The following is a 15,861-nucleotide window of genomic DNA, read 5'->3' on the forward strand; positions in this document are numbered from 1 at the left end:
ATAGTCCATGGGGTCGCAAAGAGTCGGATATGACTGAGCGACTTCACTTTCACTTTTCACTTTCATGCACTGGACAAGGAAATGGCAACCCACTCCAGTGTTCTTGCCTGGAGAATCCCAGGGGCGGGGGAACCTGGTGGGCTGCCGTCTATGGGGTCGCACAGAGTCCGACACGACTGAAGCGACTTAGCAGCAGCAGCAGCATTGGTTTATAATGTAGTTCTGTAATTTTTTTTAAAAAGTAAATATAATATGGTCCTGGACCACTTTCCACCCCTTTCAGAGGGCCCAGGTGGAATCTTTTTTCAGTTAAAAGGAGTAAAAGATTAGGGGCATTAGTGCACACACGTTGAGAGGAAGTGGGGAGGAGCTTCCGCGTACATTTTTTTATTACTTTTATTTATTTTTTTGGCTGTACCGGGTCCTCACTGGGGCCTGTGAGGTCTACTTTCCCGACCAGGGATTGAACCCGGGCCTCCTGCATTGAGAACACAATGTCTTAGCCACTGGACCGTCAGGGAAGTCCTAGTAAGCTTATTCCTGGAGCAGTTTGCACCGTGTCACCTGAAGCAAAGCCTCTTCCCCATGTGGACTTCTGAGCTTGGAAGGGACTGGGGTTTCCTATGGTTGTCATTTATTCTAAAGATTCTAACTGAGCACGTGTTGTGTTTCAAGCAGTGTCCTAGGTACAGGGAAGTGGTGGGAAAGACCCTGACCTCGGGGGTCTTGTCCCTGCTCCACCACTGTCTCTCCATTCTCCCTTTGTCACTGACTTACTCATCTTCAAATCTTGGGGTGGGGATAAAATCTGTTGATAAATATCAAAGTGCTTGGAAGACCTGAGGTAGATCCTGGCTGACTTGCTTGTAACCAGTGCAACCCCTGAAATGAGGTGTGTGCGTCACAGGAAGGGTCTGGAACTTTGGGTACTCACACCTGCAGTTACTCTGCTCTGCCACTAGATGTCAGTGCTTTGTCGGAGGGGGTCAGGGAGCTTAGGGTGATGCGCTTTTAGACTAAAGTTGTGAAAAGTGCAAAATAACTGCTTACTGTGTCCTAGTTGCTGATCAGTTATATTTTTATGTCATTCAATGCTCATAAAAACTGCAAGAGTTAAGCATTGCTCACAGAAACTGTCATCCCCATTTTACAGACAAGGAAACTGGGTCTCAGGAAAGGGGTATAAGTGGCAGTCTCGCTTTTCCATGATCCAGTGGATGTTGGCAATTTGATCTCTGGTTCCTCTGCCTTTTCTAAATCCAGCTTGAACATCTGGAAGTTCTCGGTTCACATACTGTTGAAGCCTGGCTTGGAGAATTTTGAGCATTACTTAACTAGTTTGTGAGATGAATGCAATTGTGTGGTAGTTTGAGCATTCTTTGACATTACCTTTCTTTGGGATTGGAATGAAAACTGACCTTTTCCAGTCCTGTGGCCACTGCTGAGTTTTCCAAATTTGCTGGCATATTGAGTGCATCACTTTCACAACATCATCTTTCAGGATTTGAAATAGCTCAACTGGAATTCCATCACCTCCACTAGCTTTGTTCGTAGTGATGCTTCCTAAGGCCCACTTGACTTCACATTCCAGGATGTCTGGCTCTAGGTCAGTGATCACACCATCATGGTGATCTGCTTATATTATACAAATTAAACAGTTTAATAAACTATTTTTTATCTATATCATCTAATTCAATCCAAACAGTTATCCTTTGAGGGAGAGTTTTTAATCTCCGTTTAAGGATGGGGAAAGTGAAGGTCAGAGAAGTTCACTCATTTCCCAAGTTTTGGAGCTGGGATTAGAAACCAGGTCTTTCTAGCTGGAATACCACATTCTTTTCATGCTGAAATTGCCTGGAGATGATAAGGATGGGCTTCATAATGTTTTTCAATGGCTACAAGATATGACTTGTTAACTGCATTTTGCAGATGGAGCATCTGAGCCCCAGAGGGGACCCACCTGTCACTTGCCCATCGCAGCACAGCTGGAACTGGGAGAGATGGGGATGAATGCAGAGAGCAGTCCACAAGCCAGTTAATGCCTCTTTCTGCTTCTGTCACTAATGGGAGTGAGAGAGCTCCTCATTCCTAGAGGGGTGGAGGCAACTTTGAGATGACTGTCTACCAGCTCACCTGCAGAGTGACTGCTCCCAGGACACCTGTCCAGAGGTGACGGTAGCCAGGACCCTGCTTCCTACCTGGAAGTCCTCTGGCTGTGCGGAGTGGAGAACAGCACACAGCCAGGTGCCTTGCTTGAAGCAAATTCCTAGGTGATGAGCAGTTGGGGGAGGAGGCTGCCAGGAGTGAGAGGCCAGGTGAAGGGTCCTGGGGGCAGAACCATGTTTGGCTTTGAGGAGAGAGGGGAATCACAAGAGATGAGCAGAGCAGGGAGTGATGTGATCAAACAGTTTATGTGAAAGATGACTCTCACTGAGCTGGGGAGGGTGGGAGAGACGTGGGAAACCCACACGGAGGCTTTGGAAGGTGCAGACCCAGGGGTCTGGGCAGCCTGTAAGGATGGCGGACAACCCTGAGGACAGTGGATCCTGTGAGTTGAGAATAAACCCTGAGTCTTGGTCATCATGCTTCGTTCTTTGCAGCCTTCATCAGTTATAGGATAAACACCTCCCTTCTTCTCTGGGCTCAGCCTGTAGCTACCAATTCAGCCTACCTTGGGTCACCGTCTTCTTGGTTTCACTAAGTTATCTGCATAAATTGAGGTTTAACTTGCTTGTGGTTGGTCTGCTAACTTATAATTGCAGTCCAGGCGGTGTTCATTCATGAAAGCCTCTTCATGTTTTATATCAGATTTGAAAGGCAAAGGAACTTGTCATGTAAGCCTAGTGAGGAGTTTCTGGGTGAGAAATATCATCTACTGTAAAACCTGAAGTTGCCAAACGGTGTTGAGCCAGATCCACACATTCACTCTCCTGTAATGTCTTGGAAATGCCACGCGGAGTGTTGATTTTTCTATTCTCAGCTTACAGGGCAAAATGGCGTTCACTTTTACTATTTATTTTTGGAGAAAGTTCAGGAGCAAGGAAGGAGAAATTCCTTTGGCATATTTCAAAGAGGACAAAAATACAACCTGACTTTTGTGTGGTGAAAATGTGGGAAATTTCAGTTTCTGAGTGTCTGTACTGGAGGAAGCAGGCTGAACTTTGAGTCTTGGTTCCTCGGAGCCTGGACCCAAAGAAGGGAACAGCTGGTAGGTGCTGAGCTGCACTGGAAAGTCAGCAGGTAGTTTATGCTAGAAAATTCAACTTGGGGCTCCTTTCCGGGCCTCCAGGGTTGTGGACTCCAGCGGTGAGAGAGATGCTGTCTTAGTCAACCTGCCATGCCCGAAGGAAAGAACATCTCTCCAACCGGTTAACTCCTTCAGCATAGTTGGAGAAGGCAGCACAAGGTACTGATGGGGCTCCAGGCCTCTAGACTTGTGCCAGTGATGCAGCCTGCCCTTCACATGCCAGCAAGAACCAAGAATCATTGTGAGGACTCTATGAGATGATGAGTTACTCTTTGTCTAGTGTTAATTGCTCAGTCGTGTCTGACTCCTTGCAACCCTGTGGACTGTAGCCTGCCAGGCTCCATGGGGATCTCCAGGCAAGAATACTGGAGTAGGTAGCCATTCCCTTCTCCAGGGGATCTTGCCTGACCCAAGGATTGAACTCAGGTCTCCTGCTTTACTGGCAGATTTTTTTTTTGCCACTTGAGCCAATAGGAAAGCCCTTACTCTTTACTTAGCATATACTAAACAAATACTAATAATTGCTAATATTAGATTTGTCACTGAAATTGTATTTAAACATACCCAGGAACAAATTAAAAGAGTATGTGTGTGTGTGCATCTTAGAATTGGTCTTCCAAAAGAAAAAAAAAAAATTAAATGTGTGAGAAAGGAACAAATTGTTCCCTTAGAGACTGGGATACCCTGGGAAATTTCCTATAAGTTGCTAAGACCATGTCTTCTCCCTGCCAAGATATTCCAGGGAACAGAGGAGAAGCCAGTCAGTGGCCCAGCTGTTGGCTTTACAGGGCCCAGGATCCATATGTTTGGCTGGGTTTGTCCTTCTGGCATCCTCGCCTTGGGGGCGGGGGGTTGCACGTCCCCAAGAGCGGCTGCCCTGGGTGCCTTCCAAACAGCTGCTTTGCTGAAAAACCAAACACAGGGGAGGTCTGAGACTCACCAGAGGAAGGGCGGATCCCAAACCCAAAGGCAAGCGATCCCAAAGCCGTGGAGGGGGAGGGGGCTCCCAGGGGCTGGTGCCCATTGCACTGGAAGTCAGTATTGACGAGCTCCATCTGGGAACCTCCCCGGCATCAACAGCACCAAAAGTTTTACCCAGAACTTTGGCGGTACATCCTCCCAGTTCATCTTCTCGTTGCATTGGCAGGCCTTTCTTAGTGACTGTGGACTCCGGGTCAGCCCTGGGCTGGCCCCCTGGGGAAACAGGGTGGTCCTGACCATAAACAGCTTGTTGATTTCTTCCCACAAGCCAGTCTGGTGCTGGGTGCTTCCCGGGGATGGTCCTCGTCACAGTAGGTCTCTGAGTAGGAAGGCTGTACCCCCAACTTTGAAGAGTAGAAATGGAGACCCAGAGAGGTCATGTCCCCTGCGGAAAGTCACACAGCTGGGAAGAAGCAATGCTGGGATCCAGATCCAGGCTCTGATTCTAAATCCACACTTGTAACCTCTAGCATGTGCGTGGTTGCCCTGGCAACATCTGGTAGAGGAGCAGAGATGGCACTCACAGGGCACTTCATATGCCGTCTCTGGGTGAAACCCAGGCTGGCCTGCCTTAGAGGCTAGCTACTGTGATGGGAACACAGCAGGTAAGAAGCAAATATCGCCAGCTGGGGCCCCTCTGAGCTTCTGCAAGTCAGATAAAGATACTTTGCCAAATACTGAAATAAATTGTCATAAGTGGATATTTTCTGGTACCTCCTAGGTAGATGTCTTTAAATAGCAAGCAGGACTAGAATTGCTTGACCCTGGGAAGTTACAGCTTCAGGGAGCGGTGAGGAGCAGTTTGCGCCCCTCCCATCAGGAAGACCAGCCTCAGGCAGGAAGAAAACTCCAGAGGTCGCCAGGCCCATAGCTCTCCTGGCAGATTGCAGCCCGGATGTTGGCCCTGGCAAGGCAACTCGTCTTGTTTTATAAACTTCCCAAGGCTGGATAATAACCGCCTCCTCTCATCACTCATTCTAGTTTATGAAAGAGCTCGAAAGAGTGTAAAGGAATGTGTACTTCCTCTTAAAGATAGAAGTTGTAAGTTTTATTTTTGTTGGTCAAGAAAGACTTGCTGAGTGCGGGGTGCTGCCCAGGGAGGCAGGGTGTGACAAGCAGGCGCTGGTACTGGAGCTCGGTTCCCGTTCTGTCCTGGGCACCTCACCTGACCTCCCTGGGCCTCCATGTCCTCCTGTGAAAAGGGGACAGTCCTGGCTCCCTGGAAGGGCTGCCAGCAGGACTGAAGTTTGGCTCTAGGGCTGCAGCTGTCGGGAGCTTCTTCACTGCAGCCTGGAGCCCGTTTTCCCAAGAGTGGCCTGGCCCTGCTTCCTTACTGCTCTCCCATCCCCCGTCAGGCTGGACCAACAGTGCCCTGGCTGATCCAAGATCCTGGAGATGACTCGCCTCCCTCCAGCCGTGGCTGGCTCTAAGCCCTCCTGCTGCAGTTGGAGAGGGAATAGATGTAGCCCCGAGCTGGCTTCAGGCTCAGATCGTCTGACCCACCCATCTCTGGGCTAATGCACAGCTTGGAGCTGGTGCAGGCTCTGCTCTGGGGCAGCCTGGAGCCACTGGCAGCCTCGTAAATCAGGCCCCGGCCTTTGAAGCTCCCGCAGGCTCCTGGGAGAGCCTGAGAAGCTTGATCTTCTTGCCGCAGGATCTCCCCCACCCCTGGTCTGGAGTCTGCAGGGTGACTGGGGCGTGATTTACCGAGGTCTCTGAGAGCAGCAGCCCGGCCTGGGAGAGGAGGCCCAGGCAAGAATAAGTCTGCCCTGTGACCTGGTCTCTGGTCCAGGGAGACCGTGGGAGCTACCCTGAAAGGGGGTTACCTCCCTCTGGGCCTGTGTGGGCGACAGCCCCCCACCCCTACTGGAATTTGGCCCTCCTTGCTGGAAAGATTCATCTCTTCCCTTTGGCGTCCCTTCAGACAAGAAGGGGGAAGGAAGGGGCTCCAGAGCTGACTCCTGGAGGAGAGAAGGCGAGGCAGGGGTCTGGATTTGGAGTCCGATCCAGGGCCCCGGGGCCCAGCTCCAGCATTTCCTAGGTGTGTGGCCTTGGACAGGTCTTCTCACGTTCCTGAGCTTTGGTTTCTTTTTCTGTCACTTGAGGTTAATAAACGGCACTGGTGTGGAGTTGGAGGGATGGGTAAATGAGCCAGCAGATGTCAGGCCCTCTGCACCATGACTGGCATATCCTCCGCTCTCCAAAAAGGTTCTCCCGGCTCCTTTCTCCTTCCTCGTGGGCCCAGCTCCACGCTTGGGTCACTGTGCAGGCCTGTGCTCCCCAGGCAGGGATCTGTGAATGACTCTATTGGATCAGTCTCTAGAGCTCTCTGTCACTCCCGTCCAGGAGCCGCTATCCACATGTGGCTGCTGTACTTTTGAAATATGGCCAGGGTGACCAAAGGACTGGCTTTTACCTCATTTTGGATTAGAAATTTAAAGGTAACGTGCTGCACGTGGCTCTCGGCTACTATATTGGACGGCGTAAGCCTGGCCCATGAGGAAGACTGACTTGCATGGCACCGACTTACATAATTGTGACCTTGGGCAAGCCATGCCACCTCTCTGCACTTCTCGTTTCCTCATCTGTAACATATGGACTGTCGCTACAACTACATGAAGCCAAGAGCTGTGCCTCATTCATAGACACACATGATCTTTATGATTATTTAGTCTTTATTGAGCTGAGAACTGAGAGAGGAGCAGGCGTGATCCCCTGTCTTTGGGACATTGTGCAGGTGTGATGCAGAGATGAGGGGGCGATTCTAGTCCTTCCCCCAGCTTTTGCTGACGTCTAAGTCCCAGGTGGCGCTAGGGGTAAAGAACCCGCCTGCCAATGCAGGAGATGTAAGGGACGTGGGTTCGATTCTTGGGTCTGGAAGATCCCGTGGAGGAGGGCATGGCAACCCACTCCAGTTTCTTGGCTGGAGAATCTCATGGACAGAGGAGCCTGGTGGCTATAGTTGATAGGGTCGCAAAGGGCTGGACATGACTACATCAACTTAGCACGCAAAGTAGTCCCACTCTGGCTGGGCCCTCCTTATTCTCTGCTCTGAAGACTTTCCCGGTAGGGACCATAACTGTGTTCAGGGTCAGCACCTCCCCGTGATTTTCCATCTTATCAGCTTGACTCCCAGAGTTTATCATCAGACAGCATCTTGTTAGAGGCTGTATCACCGTGCAGGAGAGAGAGGATGGGGCCTTGAAGGGTGCCCCAGGTTTGCGGGGTGGGGGAGAGGAAAGTGGGTCCTCTCCACCATCCTTTCAAGGTGATTTTTAGTCCTCATACCTGTCACTTCATGGTCCCAAGGTGGCCTCCAGAGCATACGTGCTATCACCACATTTAAGATGAGAATTGGGAGATAAGTGGTGTTACGTGCAACCCTCCCCAAACCTCCCTCTGCCAAAGGACTTCCTTTTCCATCTGATTGGTTAGAAGTAGGTCACATGATTATCATTAGCTGCAAGGGAGGCTGGGAAATGGCAAAGAGAAAACAGGCTTATCTTGATGGCCTTAGCCACATCATGGTTTGTTGTTTAGGGCTGAGCACGTGGCTTTCCCAAACAAAACTGGGCTTGTGTTAGCCTGGGGAAAAAAAGGGTCTTGGGGTGGGCCACTAATATTGCCTGCCTTGGTAACATTGCACAGTTAGTACAGCACTTCACAGTTTACCAAGACTTTTGATTTGTGAGTTTTCAAGTTTGTGAGAGAGCATAGGGATTGGAACCTCCCTATTACAGGTGAGGACAATGAGGCTTTGAGAGGTAAGGTGGCTTAGTGGGCCAGTAAGCACTAGATTCCAGTTGTCCAGACCCTCCACCTGTCTCCTGTGGATTGGAAAAATGACCCCCACCGATGACAGGGACTAAAAGTCACTGATCTTTGTACCCCAGACATCTACCTCAATGGCCAGCCACAAGTTAGGTGTTCTGTAACTGTCTCATGGATGCATTCATGAATGTATCACTTTAATGTATTAGTCCTCATGCCTGTTACTGAGGATTTTAATTCATTAACTAGATCCAGAGTGCATGGGATGGGAGTAACGGGAGTTGGCCACCTACTTTTCCTTCAAAATAAAGAAGCATCGTCCTTTCCCAGGCCTGGCTGCATGTCACTTCCTAGCACCAATGCAAGGCCTGTGAGAGACTGAGGCCAGGCTGAGGGGACCCCTCTCATGGGGAAACGGTTCACACACGTGACTCAGCCTCCTGACAACTCACTCCTGAGGCCATGAATCCTCCCTCAGGGGACAGTGAGAAAGTCTGTTGGGAAAGAGATAGGGAGCAGGAGCCAGTAACCATGTGCCTAAAGAGTAAAGCTGCCTGGCTCTGTCGACCTTGATAATGATTCAGCTCAGTAAACATCACATCCGTTACCACAAACCTGTGTTAAGAACTTGAACTCGTTACTTTGAAAGCCAGGCTGGCCGGCCAGATTGGGTGCTCCTCAGAGCAGACTGAATCCTGACTGCATTCCCAGTGAGTGGTACCACAGGGATGGGGTAATAGATTAGTGTTAGCCTCTCAGTCGTGTCTGACTCTTTGCAACCCCCGTGGACTGTAGCACGCCAGGATCCTCTGTCCATGGAGTTCTCCAAGCAAGAATACTGAAGTGGGTTGCCATTCCCTTCTTCAGAAGATCTTCCCAACCAGGGATCAAACCCACATCTCCTGCATTGCAGGCGAATTCGTTACCATCTGAGCCACCAGGAAACCAGGGATAGCATGGTTGGCTATAAAGAAAGAAAAGGACCAGCCTTTGCCTCCAGGGCTGATTGTCTTTTGAAGGAGACAGTGAAGTGAAGTGAGGTTAAGTGAAAGTTGCTCAGTCATGTCCGACTCTTTGCAACCCCATGGATTATACAGTCATGTATATTCTCTAGGTCAGAATACTGGGGTGGGTAGCCTATCCCTTCTCCAGAGGATCTGCCCAACCCAGGATTCAAACCAGGGTCTCCTGCACTACAGGCAGATTCTTTACCAACTGAGCTATCAGGGAAGCCCTGAAGGAGACAGACACTCGCCTAAGTGACAAACACAGATTCCAGGACACTGAGCCCTCTAGCAGACATGCAGGCACTGGGCTGGGTGGGGAAGTAGGGCCACAAGTAGGAGAGTCAGGCTGCAGGTAAGAGAGGAGAAGCAATCTGAGGATGCTCCAGGAGGCTTTACGTCTGGCTTCCATGAAAGGAGGGCATTACAGCTGGCAGCCAGCAGGGGAAAGGTAGCCTGGATAGAAGGCCCCATGTGTGCCATGTATACAAAGGCTTGGAAGTGGGAGGGGACGGGTGGGCAGGGAAGACTGGCATTGAGTCCAGTGTTTTTGAGAAAAGGGGGTGGAGATGACACAGGTACCAGCAGGTATCAGGATGTGAGGGGCGGTGCTGACGTCTTACACTCCTGTACTTCTCAGATCCCAGTATCATAGGAATCACCTGGGGACCTAACTGCAGGTTCTCATTGAACAGGTCTGAGGTGGAGCCTGCGATTCTGAATTCTAGTAAACTCCAGATCATGCCGATGCCACTACTCTGTGGCTCGAGCTACTTTGAGCAGTGATGCTTTAGGCAATAGAGAGGCACTGAACATTTTGAGCAGCAACATGACTGTCATCTGATTTGCTTCTTAGAAAAATCACTCCAAAAGCAGTGAGGAGGCTTCAGCAAGGTAGAAGTATGCAGACGGGGTGAGAGATTTATTTTTTTCTATATCTGTAACACCTAGGATGGTGCCTGGCTCATATCAGATAATCAATAGATATATGTAAAGGAGTAGATTAGCCATTTATGATAGAGCTTTTACGTGAGAAGACAGAAAGAACAGATGACTCGAGTTGTCCTAGGCCAATAAGCCAATATTATATAAAACACTCCTTCAGGCCAACAGATTGGGAATGTGTCTTAAGGCAGCAGTTTTCTACCTTGTTTCTGGCCAAGGATCTGATTGCTTAAATGAAACCCTAAGTGGAGCCCCAATATGTGTGTCAGATAAAAAATAATTAAGTGCTCTGATTGGTCCAAGGGACCCTGGACCTCACACCTCACTCTTTCCTCTTTCTTTCCTCTCTCCGTGGCTAGCACATTCCTGCTGCATCATCAGACTCTGGAAAGCATCAGGTGCCCCCACAAAGCCAGCCCAACACCTCCCCTGCCTTCAGGCTGGGTGAGGCGGCCCTTCAGAAAGATTATGGATGGAGGTTATCTGTTTCTGGCTTGGTTTCCCCTACTGGACAGTATAGACCTGCAGGAAAGGACCATTCAAGAAGACCACCTCAGAATCCTTATGCCTGGCACAGGGACCTGATCAGACGAGGCACTCAGGGAAGAGTGATGGGCAGAGGTGGACAGGTGACCCAGCAAGTCCCAATGAACGGGCTTAAATTCTCAGGGCTCCAGACACATAACCCTGTCCCTTCCAGGCAGCAAAGACAGTGTGGGCAGCGGAGAGGTGCAGAGAATAGAGCTGAGATTGTAGAGTAAGGCAGTTCTGGGTTAAAATCCCACGCAGGCACTCGCTTACTGTGCAACCCTGGATAAGTCACAGGCTTCTCTGGGCCTTGGCTTCTCATCAATCAAACAGAAGTAACAGGTCCTCCAGTGGAGGGATGCAGTGGAGAATGAATGGGTTCGGGTGCAAGCGGCACCTTCTAACCCAAGCAACCCTCCTGCACGCCACCGCTGTCGCGGCCCACAGCCTGCCTTTCTTGTGTGCAAGTGTCTGTATGTTGCATTTAAGTGGGATGCATCAGTCACGCCGACAAATCTCTGTGCCCCCGGGTGGTGTTCCTAACCAGTTAGAGGTTTGGCATTTATTCTCAACTGCTTGTTGTTATATTTTTCAAATAGCCGAGTATTTAAATATCATCAGTCTGATTGCTTCTAGAGATTTGTAACTTGTGCTGTGCCGGCGGGTGTTCCAGACGGCAGCTGCAGCCTCTTGGAAGGGACAAGGGACGGCAGAACAAGGAGATCGAGTCCCCGCACTGCTCCTTGCCGGCTGGGCGACCTTGAATACAACCCTTCACCTCTGGGGAGCCTTGATTCTCTCAATAATGGGAACAAATATTTGTCGAGAGCTACATCCACCTGCTCCTGTGACACTCCAATGTCTGGATATAACTGATAGCCATCATCTTTGGGAGTTGGTGATGGACAGGGAGGCCTGGCGTGCTGCGATTCATGGGGTCGCAAAGAGTCGGACACGACTGAGCGACTGATCTGATCTGATCATCTTCATGATATGGTCCAGAAATTGAACCTCTTCATGTGGGCTCCCAAATCTCAACCTTAAAATAAAAAAAAAGAGCTGTGTGACTTAGGGCAAATCCACGCCCCCTCTGAACCTCAGTTCATATGAAATGGCAACACTTTGGCCAGCAGGGATCCCCAGGTGCATCCCGGGTGCCCAGTAGATGAGGGCCACTGTTTGTATTTACCCTTTATATATTATTGGCATTTACTTAGGATCACAAAGCCAGATCGCAGAGTGGGGTTCTGAGCCAGAACCCCACATTCCTGCCTGCCTGCCACATTTCCCTGCTTAAATGAGGATGTAAAACCTGCTTCTCAGGGCAGCAGAGGATGAGTGAAGGGCATCTGATTATCAGGGCTGTGTAGACTCTGAAGGGCCAGTTAGGAAATGCTCTGGCATTCTGTTTTCTCTCTGTGACCCCAGGGCCTCTCCCTCTGGGAAGGTCAATCCAATTGCTTGTCAGAGACTATAAATTATAAGCCCAGACTTTCTCTAGATGGTGTTCAACATCATTCCACAAGCCTTTCCCATTTGCTTCTCAGTTCAAGGCTCTGATTTAAACACCCTTCTCTTGCATTCAGGCGAAGAAGGGAAAGGGAACAGGCTCCTTCTTCTGGCATCAGGCCGAAGGGCGTGCAAGTCAAGAGGGTTAAGGCCAAGGGGCCGGTTTCCAGCCATCTGGCCTCTCAGTGGGGCCTGGCCCTCCTGGGGGCTGGTCCCCGCTTTGTGATGCTTCCTCAGGGTGAGTACAGAGTCGGAGCCAAGCAAAGCCCTCTCTCTGAAGGGGGTTCAGGTTTCCCAAGGCCTCTGCTTTAGAGATCGCTCTCCTCTCCTCTTGGCTTTGCAGAGCCGGAGGAGGGCTGGGGCTCTGCTCTGGAAAGGTTCCAGAACACACCACTTCTCCATGCCGCTAGATGAGCCTGTGGGTCCTCAGAAGAGGCAGGGTGGCAGCACTACAGATAACGCCTCATCTTACAGATGAGGAAAGAACGGCCAAGGATGACCTGCCTGTGGCCCATCCCTCGTAAATGCAGGGCTGAGATCCAAACTGGAACATTGTTCAAAATGGATACCCTTCCTATCTTTCCGGGACATCGGGCCTTGCATCTCAGCACAGCTCTGGGCACACAGTAGTACATTTATAGTAACTATTTCCTCAGTGAGTAGGTGAGTGGATAAATAATGATAAACGGAGATATCGGTATCCTGATGCAATAGTGTGGCTGGGGTGGAGAAATCTAAAACCTCAGGCCAGAATGCAATACCTTTTTCTTTTTTTTGATGGTTCCTCTTGTTCGTTTTTTTTTTTTTTATTGAAAGATAATTGCTTTACAGAATCTGGTTGTTTATAATAGCAGTAGCAGCAATAGTAGTAGTCACCACCATGGCAGCCAAGGGCTAAGTGTGTTCTTAGCTCTTTGCGTATGTTAACTCAGTCTTCCCAACAACCTGATCTTACAGGTACAGTTATCTCTCCGCTTTAGCTGTCAGGCATGAAGTGGTTAAATAATGTGCCCCGCTTCCATAGCTGGGGAGTGACAGAGCTTGGATTTGAACCCTAGCCATCTGACTGCAGGGTCCATGCTCTTAATGGCTCTGCACTGCTACCAAAGAATGTCCTCCTCTGTAAGCTGAGACGGTGATGACTGACACTCTCCCTGTCACAGCTTTACAGGTCTTGGTGACTTCTGAGATGTGAAAGGCCTGCACAAGGACAGTGGACAGATCTGAGGAGCTGCCTAGGAGAGGCCAGGCTGGGTCCTAGAGAGCGTGACCCACCCCCCTGCGGAGTAAAGAGCCCCACCCACCCCGCGTCCTCTCCGGGCTGGAGTCAACCTTGAAGACTGGCACCATTAACCACTGAGCTTAATTAAATTAAAATCGCTCAGTAGTGTCCAACTCTTTGCGACCCCATGGACTGTAACCTACCAGGCTCCTCCATCCACAGGATTTTCCAGGCAAGAGTACTGGAGTGGGCTGCCATTTCCTTCTCCAGGGGATCTTCCTGACCCAGGGATCGAACCCAGGTATCCCGCATTGTAGGCAGACGCTTTACCGTCTGAGCCACCAGGGAAGTCCCTAACCACTGAGCTTAACAGTCCCTCAAAAAAGGCAGAATTAATGGAGTGGCAGGAAGAGCTTCTTAATGAAAACAAATTGAGGGCTACAGTCAGGAGAACAAAGTGAGGGTCTGGCCCCAGGGAGCAACGCTGCAGTGACCCAGGCGTAATATAAGCCAGCAGAGGGGCCAGGGGCCAGAGCTCCCCCACAGAGAGGGTTCGGGCCCTCCTGAAAGGCAGAGGCAGCTGCAGCCACCACGGGGGCCTCTGCTCAGCCCACCTGAGCCCACTGAAGCTCTGAGCAGCCCGGCGGCCCTGTCCTCTGTTCCTGGTGGCGGCTGTGAGGGTCACAGAGCCTTCTCAGCTAGAATCTGGGACAGAGTGGTTAAGAGCATTGTGAGAATGTCACCTTTGTGTACCGAGCAGCGGGGAGAGACCGAGAAGAAAGAAGGGGCCCCGGAGCAGGGGGGATGCAGAGCTTAGTGCTCACATCTGGGGGTCTCTTGTGAAAGGCTGAGAGCAGAGCTATTCAGCGGCCCCGTGTCTGCTGGGTGTTACCAGTTTGACTGGGATGCCCCATGGGGATTTGGGACTGAGTGGTACAAACGTGAGACTAGTGTTAACAGGCACCTCTGATCCCAGGCCCTGGGGTTCACGCTGCAGCACACTTCTGTCCAGCTGGAATCTTGGTTTGATCAGAATCCTCTTAGCATGGGGATTGGCATTCCTGAAACATATGGAATTCATCCAACAACATTCCTCCCTAACTGTGGGGTAGTAATTCATTTCCTTGTCTGTCTCACCCTCGAGATGCACAGAGAATTTAAGACAGACCTTTGCACTTAGAGGCAAAGACCTGGGCTGCTCTAAGCACTGCCTCTTGCTAGCTGTATGACTCTGAAACAAGCACTTCACCTCTCTGAGCATCAGTTTTCTGTATAATACAGGATCGTGATATGGCCTCTCAAAGGTATTTGTTCATTTATCCAGCCAGTCATTATTTATTAAGTGCCTACTCTTCACAAGGCTCAAAGCTTGAGATTCGGTGCTAAACAAGCTAGACTTGATATTCATCTGCTTAGAGCATATAATTAAGCAGCCACTCAAATATAAATGTAATTTTGAAAAATTCCCCCATAAGTAGGTATAAAATGATGGATTAAATTGCCCCCAAAAATGGGAAAATGTATAAACTCTTAAGTATACTCGTTAAACATTAGGTGTTATTCTTACTATCCTCATAACATTTCTTCATTTTTTAAGGTACTGTAATGATATGAGCCTCAGTTTCCTCATCTATAATATAGAAATTATAATAATACCTGTATTAGGTAGCCCTCGTGACGTAACACTGTAAAATACAGTGGCTTAAAATGATCTTTTAAAAAGTTGTTAAAATATAGTTAATTTACAATTTTGTGTTAGTTTTAGAGATACAGCAAAGTGATTCTGCTGTATATAAATATATATATATATTGTATACAGGGGCTTGCTTACCTTGTGGCTCAGCTGGTAAAGGATCTACCTGCAATGCCGGAGACCTGGGTTCAGTCCCTGGTTGGGAAGATCCCCTGGAGGAGGGAAAGGTTACCCACTCCAGTATTCTGGCCCGGAGAGTTCCATGGACTGTACAGTCCATGGGGTCGCAAAGAGTCGATCATGCCTGAGTGACTTTCACTTTCATAAATATATATGTATATAGTAAATACATATGCATGCTGAGTTGCTTCAGTCGTGTCCAACTCTTTGCGACGCTATGGTCTGTAGCCTGCCAGGCTCCTCTGTCTATGGGATTCTCCAGGCAAGAATATTGGAGTGGGTTGCCACGCCCTCCTCCAGGGATCTTCCCAACTCACGGATCAAACCCATGTCTTTTATGCCTCCTGCGTTGGCATGCAGGTTCTTTACCACTAGCACCACCAGGGAAGCCCTGTGTGTGTGTGTGTGTGTGTGTGTTCTTTTTTTTACATTTTCTTCCCTATAGGTTATTATAAGATATTAGGTATAGTTCCCTGGGCCAGACAGTAGGTCCCTGTTGGTTATCTGTTTTATGTATAGTGGAGTATATGTTTTAATCCTCAACTAATTAGGAGTTTGGGATTAAAATGATCACTTATTGGTTCCTACTTCTGGGGGTTGGAAATTTGGGCTGGGCGGAGCTGGATGGTTTGGCTTCTGCCCTCCGGGCTCACTCCTCTGGCACAGTCTCCAGGGGCTGGTTGCCTCAACCTTGTATCTCTAGCAACAAGCTGGACAACCCAGGCCTCGTTACATGGTATAACAAATGTAGCAAAAGAAATCAAGGCCAGACACTCACAGG

General features: G+C 49.5%; 1 protein-coding gene across 2 annotated transcripts in view; it reads left to right on the forward strand.

Annotated features, from left to right (window-relative positions):
• The window catches only part of TENM4 (teneurin transmembrane protein 4), a 3,327,204-nt gene that overhangs the window by 2,847,412 nt on the left and 463,931 nt on the right, over positions 1-15,861 (forward strand). The window lies entirely within an intron of this gene.

This window comes from Bos indicus, chromosome 29 (genome assembly GCF_029378745.1).
Source record: "Bos indicus isolate NIAB-ARS_2022 breed Sahiwal x Tharparkar chromosome 29, NIAB-ARS_B.indTharparkar_mat_pri_1.0, whole genome shotgun sequence".
NCBI lineage: Eukaryota > Metazoa > Chordata > Mammalia > Artiodactyla > Bovidae > Bos > Bos indicus.